The 6,421-nt window shown below is 38.2% G+C and overlaps 2 protein-coding genes across 3 annotated transcripts in view; one reads left to right on the forward strand and one right to left on the reverse strand.

Moving 5' to 3' along the window:
- CSRP2 (cysteine and glycine rich protein 2) overlaps positions 1 to 6,421 on the reverse strand; it is a 1,103,434-nt gene that overhangs the window by 944,407 nt on the left and 152,606 nt on the right. The gene's annotated exons all lie outside the window — the stretch shown is intronic.
- The window catches only part of NAV3 (neuron navigator 3), an 890,032-nt gene that overhangs the window by 480,709 nt on the left and 402,902 nt on the right, over positions 1 to 6,421 (forward strand). The gene's annotated exons all lie outside the window — the stretch shown is intronic.

Below are 6,421 nucleotides of genomic sequence, written 5' to 3' on the forward strand. Positions count from 1 at the left end.
CTTTATTTCTTTCTCTTGCCCGATTGTCCTGGCCAGAACTTCCAATACTATGTTGAATAGGAGTGGTGAGAGAGGACATCCTTTCCTTGTGCCGGTTTTCAAAGAAAATGCTTCCAGCTTTTGCCCATTTAGTATGATGTTGGCTGTGGGTTTGTCATAAATAGCTTTTATTCATTTGAGAGATGTTCCATCAATACCTAGTTTATTGAGAGTTTTTAGCATGAAGGAGTGTTGAATTTTATCAAACGCCTTTTCTGCATCTATTGAGATAATCATGTGGTTTTTGTCATTGGTTCTGTTGATCTGATGGATTACATTTATTGATTTGCATATGTTGAACCAGCCTTGCATCCCAGGGGTGAAACTGACTTGATGGTGGTGAATAAGCTTTTTGATGTGCTGCTGGATTTAGTTTGCCAGTATTTTATTGAGGATTTTTGCATCAATGTTCTTCAGGGATATTGGGCTGAAATTTTCTTTTTTTGTTGTGTCTCTGCCGGGTTTTGGTATCAGGATGATGCTGGCCTCATAAGATGAGTTAGGGAGGAGTCTGTCTTTTTCTATTGATTGGAATAGTTTCAGAAGGAATGGTACCAGCTCCTCTTTGTACCTCTGGTAGAATTTGGCTGTGAATCCTTCTGGTCCTGGGTTTTTTTTTTTGGTTGGTAGGCTATTAATTACTGCCTGAATTTCAGAACTTGTTATTTGTCTATTCAGGGATTTGACTTCTTCCTGGTTTAGTTTTGACAGGGTGAATGTATCCAGGAATTTATCCATTTCTTCTAGATTTTCTAGTTTATTTGCTTACAGGTGTTTATAGTATTCTCTGACAGTAGTTTATATTTCTGTGGGATCAGTGGTGATATCCCCTTTATCATGTTTTATTGTGTCTATATGATTCCTCTATCTTTTCTTCTTTATTAGTCTGGTTAGCTGTCTATTTTGTTGATCTTTTCAGAAAACCAGCTCCTGGGTTCATTGATGTTTTGAAGGGTTTTTGTGTCCTATCTCCTTCAGTTCTGCTCTGATCTTAGTTATTTCTTGTCTTCTGCTAGCTTTTGAATTTGTTTGCTCTTGCTTCTCTAGTTCTTTTAATTGTGATGTTAGGGTGTTGATTTTAGATATTTCCTGCTTTCCCCTGGGTGCATTTAGTGCTATAAATTTCCCTCTAAACACTAGTTTAGCTGTGTCCCAGAGATTCTGGTACATTGTGTCTTTGTTCTCATTGGTTTCAAAGAACTTATTTATTTCTGCCTTCATTTCATTATTTACCCACTAGTCATTCAGGAGCAGATTGTTCAGTTTCCATGTAGTTGTGCGGTTTTGAGTGAGTTTCTTAATCCTGAGTTCTAATTTGATTGCACTGTGGTCTGAGTGACTGTTTGTTTTGATTTCCATTAGTTTGCATTTGCTGAGGAGTATTTTACTTTCCATTATGTGGTCATTTTAGAATAATTGCTATGTGGTGCTGAGAAGAATGTATAGTCTGTTGATTGGGGATGGAGAGTTCTGTAGGTGTCTATTAGGTCTGCTTGGTCCAGGGCTGAGTTCAAGTCCTGCATATCCTTGTTAATTTTCTGTCTTGTTGATTGGTCTAATATTGACAGTGGGGTGTTAAATTCTCCCACTATTATTGTGTGGGAGTCTAAGTCTCTTTGTCTGTCTCTAAGAACTTACTTTATGAATCTGGGTGCTCCTGTATTGGGTGTATATATATTTAGGATAGTTAGCTCTTCTTGTTTTGTTGATCCCTTTACCAGTATGTAACGCCCTTCTTTGTCTTTTTTGATCTTTGTTGGTCTCTGATAAAAAGACTGTTTTATCAGAGACTAGGATTGCAACCCCTGCTATTTTTTTGCTTTTCATTGCTTGGTAAATATTCCTCCATCCCTTTGTTTTGAGCCTATGTGTGTCTTTGCACATGAGATGGATCTCCTGAATACAGCACACCGATGGGTCTTGACTCTTTATCCAATTTGCCAGTCTATGTATGTTAATTGGGACATTTAACCCATTTACATTTAAGGTTAATATTGTCATGTGTGAATTTGATCATGTCATTATGATGCTAACTGGTTATTTTGCCCATTAATTGATTGATGCAGTTTCTTCATAGTGTCAATTGTCTTTACAATTTGGTATGTTTTTGCAGTGACTGGTACTGGTTTTTCCTTTCCATATTTAGTGCTTCCTTCAGGAGCTATTGTAAGACAGGCCTGGTGGTGAAAAAATCTTTCAGCATTTGCTTGTCTGTAAAGGATTTCATTTCTCCTTTGCTTATGAAGCTTAGTTTGGCTCGATATGAAATAGTGTGTTGAAAATTCTTTTCTATGAGAATATTGAATATTGGCCCCTACTGTCTTCTGGCTTAAAGGGTTTCTGCTGAGAGATCCGCTGTTAGTCTGATGGGCTTCCCTTTGTGAGTAACCCGACCTTTCTCTCTGGCTGCCTGTAGCATTTTTTTCCTTCATTTCAACCTTGGTGAATCTGACGATTATGTGTCTTGGGGTTGCTCTTCTTGAGGAGTATCTTTGTGATGTTCTCTGTATTTCCTGAATCTGGATGTTGTCCTGTCTTGCTAGGTTGGGGAAGTTCTCCTGGATAACATCCTGAAGAATTTGCAACTTGGTTCCATTTTCCCCATTACTTTCAGGTACACCAATCAAACGTAGGTTTGGTCTTTTCACGTAGTCCCGTATTTCTTGGAGGTTTTGTTTGTTCCTTTTTATTCTTTTTTCTCTAATCTTGTCTGCATGCTTTATTTTATTAAGTTGATCTTCAATCTCTGATATCCTTTCTTCTGCTTGATCGATTCGGCTATTGATATTTGTGTATGCTTCAGTAAGTTCTCATGCTGTGTTTGTCAGTTCCGTCAGGTCATTTATGTTCTTCTCTAAACTGGTTATTCTAGTTAGCAATTCCTCTAACCTTTTTTCAAGGTTCTTAGTTTCCTTGCATTGGGCTAGAACATGCCCCTTTAGCTTGGAGGAGTTTGTTATTACCCACCTTCCGAGCCTATTTTTGTCAATTTGTCAAACTCATTCTCTGTCCAGTTTTGTTCCCTTGCTGGTGAGGAGTTGTGATCCTTTGGAGAAGAGGCATTCTGGTTTTTGGAATTTTCTGCCTTTTTGTGCTGATTTTTCCTGATTTTCCTGGATTTATCTACCTCTTCTCTTTGATGTTGGTGACCTTTGGATGGGGTTTTTGTGTGGACATCGTTTTTGTTGGTTTTGTTCCTATTCCTTTCTGTTTGTTAGTTTTCCTGCTAACAGTCCCCTCTGCTGCCAGTCTGCTAGTTTGCTGGAGGTCCGCTGCAGACCCTGTTTGCCTGGGTATCACCAGCAGAGGATGCAGAGCAGCAAAGATTTCTGCCTGTTCCTTCCTCTGGAAGCTTCATCCCAGAGGTGCACCCGCCAGATGCCAGCCAGAGCTCTCCTGTATGAGGTGTCTATTGAATCCTGCTGGGAGGTGTCTCCCAGTCAGGAGGCACAGGGATCAGGGACCCCACTTGAGGAGGCCGTCTGTTCCTTAGCAGACCTCGAGCACTGTGCTGGGAGCTCTGCTGCTCTCTTCAGAGAGGGCAAACAGGAACGTTTAAGTCTGCTGAAGTTGCGCCCATAGCCCCCCTTTCCCCAGGTACTCTGTCCCAGGGAGTTGGGAGTTTTATCTATAAGCCCCTGATTGGGGCTGCTGCCTTTCTTTCAGAAATGTCCTCCCAGAGAGAAGCAATCTAGAGAGGCAGTCTGGCTATGGTGGCTTTGCGGAGCTGCGGTGGATTCTGCCCAGTTCCAATTTCCCAGTGGCTTTTTCTACACTGTGAGGGGAAAAACACCTACTCAGGTCTCAGTAATGGCAGACCTCCCTCCCACAAAGATCAAGGGTCCCAGGTCAACTTCAGAATGCTGTGCTGGCAGGAACAATTTCCAGCCAGTGGATCTTACCTTGCTGGAATCTGTGTGGGGTGGGATCTGCTGAGTTAGACCACTTTGCTCCCTGGCTTTAGCCCCCTTTCCAGGTGATTGAATTGTTCTGTCTCTCTGGCTTTTCAGGTGCCACTGGGTTATGGAAAAAAAAAAAAATCAGCTAGCTGGGTGTCTGCCCAAGCAGTGTGTGGGTTGTGTGTGGGTTGCAAAGACCATGGAAAAATCATCATATCTGGGCCAGAATGCACCGTTCCTCACAGTACAGTCCCTCACAGCTTCTCTTGGATAGGGGAGAGAGTTCCCCAACCACTTGTGCTTCCCAGGTGAGGCAACGGCCCACCCTGCTTTGGCTCGCCCTCCATGAACTGTACCCACTGTCCGTCCAGTCCCCATGAGATGAGTTGGGTACCTCAGTTTTAAATACAGAAATCACCGGCCTTCTGTGTTGATCTCGCTAGGAGCTGCAAACCGGAGCTGTTCCTATTTGGCCATCTTGCTTGCCAGCTACCTGATCTATATTTTTAACGTTTTACCCAGTGAACCTGAGGATGAGTTACTATCTTTTTTGTTTTCTCACTTATGGAAATAATTCAAAATAAAACATACTTCACTGTATGTTATTTAATTCTTATATTTGAATTCTGCCCTTTAAATGGAGTTAAATTACTAATTTCCATTTTATAGCAAAACCACTGTTATATGGCTTTTTTCATGGCAAATTACAAATCAGTTTGACCTTAGTGTTTGTAAGATATATACTTGGTTAATGTATCAAATCTGCCTTTGGTTGGGTTTGTATATTTTCCAGTACAGGAAAAAAAAATTGAATTGTAACATATTTTTAGTGGTTTGTCACCTTTGATGTTGTAAAAATAATAAATTATCTATTGCAACCTGATTCTTGAATACCTGACTATTCAAATTATTTTCCCCAGGATTGATCTAGGTTTTGCCTTTTGTTTTCAGTTTAATTTCAAATTCTATTGGTAAATTTCTAATCTTCTAAGTAAGTTTAGAATTTACTTGGTTTACACATTTTTTTGTACATGACCTATTATATGTTTTTATATCAATAATCTGATCTTTTATTACTTAGTGAATAGTTGAATGGTTTAAATTGGCACATGATTCCATTTGTAGACTAATAACTTTTAGAATCAAATAATATTTTAAAACTCAGTGACTTTGCAGATCAAGGATTGAACAGAATTTTCTTTCTAGGATTAGGTATTAGGTAGTTTTCAAAAATGCTAACTAAAATAGAACTAAGATACTTTAGTTAAAATGCTAGCAAATATATTCCTTATTAAGCCTCTTCATTCAATACTTTTTTTTCAATTTTTAACAAATATTGCTGCCTAGCAACGTTAGAAATATACAAATTAATTTGGTTTCTTAAGTTACCACTTAAAAGTTCCCTTTTTGTCAAATCAGCTTTATTGTTTTCTTATTTAAATTCAAAAATATTTGCTTATTTCAAAACTTGTAGGGTAATGAAAACAAAACAAGAAGCCGTGTAAACAGATCCCCCTGATGTGACTATTGGTAACAAATACGCAAGGCAATTCGATTTCTGAAATAAAGAAATTTAACTTTTAAAATTTAAAACATTTCCTTAAACAATGACAAAATAAACACACAGAAGAATTGTTAAAACTCTAATAATATAAGTTAATACTAAAATACAAATTCTAAAACTTAGTTGTATTATAGTTATAGGTAGTAGTGCCACTTTCTCTATATTCAATTCTTCACCATCTACTCTTATTGTATATGAATATCTACTCATTATTCATCCGTACTTTTATTGTTTCAGTATCACTTAAGAGCACGATGATTTACATATTTTCTGACAAGGTTTTGTAGCATACAAAAGCCCCTCCTCTCTAGAACCCTAAAATCTAGTTGGAATGACTAATTATAGGACTTAATAGTTAAGAGAGCATATTGTAAAGCATGTATTAAGGGAAGCTTTTCCTCACCTCCACCACCATCAAGTCTCTGTCAACTTATTTGGTTGTACATTTTCAAGGAACGTTTCTTTTTATCAAAGCACTTTTTTAAGTTTGATACTAGGCCTTCATTAGTTTGATGATATACCTAAATTATTTAAACTTCCACATTTGTCAGAAGGGGCTCACCTAGGCTTTCCCAGCACCTAACATAGTGCCCAACACATAGAGGGTGTTTAATAACCACTTGTTGACTGAATGACTGAATGAATACAAAATACAACATAAGCATTCAAAGAAGTTAGCTTGGTTTGTAGTTCTCCTTGAAGAGGTCCTTCACATCCCTTGTAAGTTGGATTCCTAGAAATTTTATTCTCTTTGAAGCAATTGTGAATGGGAGTTCACTCATGATTTGGCTGTTTGTCTTTTATTGGTGTATAAGAATGCTTGTGATTTTTGCACATTGATTTTGTATCCTGAGACTTTGCTGAAGTTGCTTATCAGCTTAAGGAGATTTTGGGCTGATATGATGGGGTTTTCTAAATA

The sequence above is a fragment of the Macaca thibetana genome, chromosome 11 (genome assembly GCF_024542745.1).
Source record: "Macaca thibetana thibetana isolate TM-01 chromosome 11, ASM2454274v1, whole genome shotgun sequence".
Classification (NCBI taxonomy): Eukaryota; Metazoa; Chordata; class Mammalia; order Primates; family Cercopithecidae; genus Macaca; species Macaca thibetana.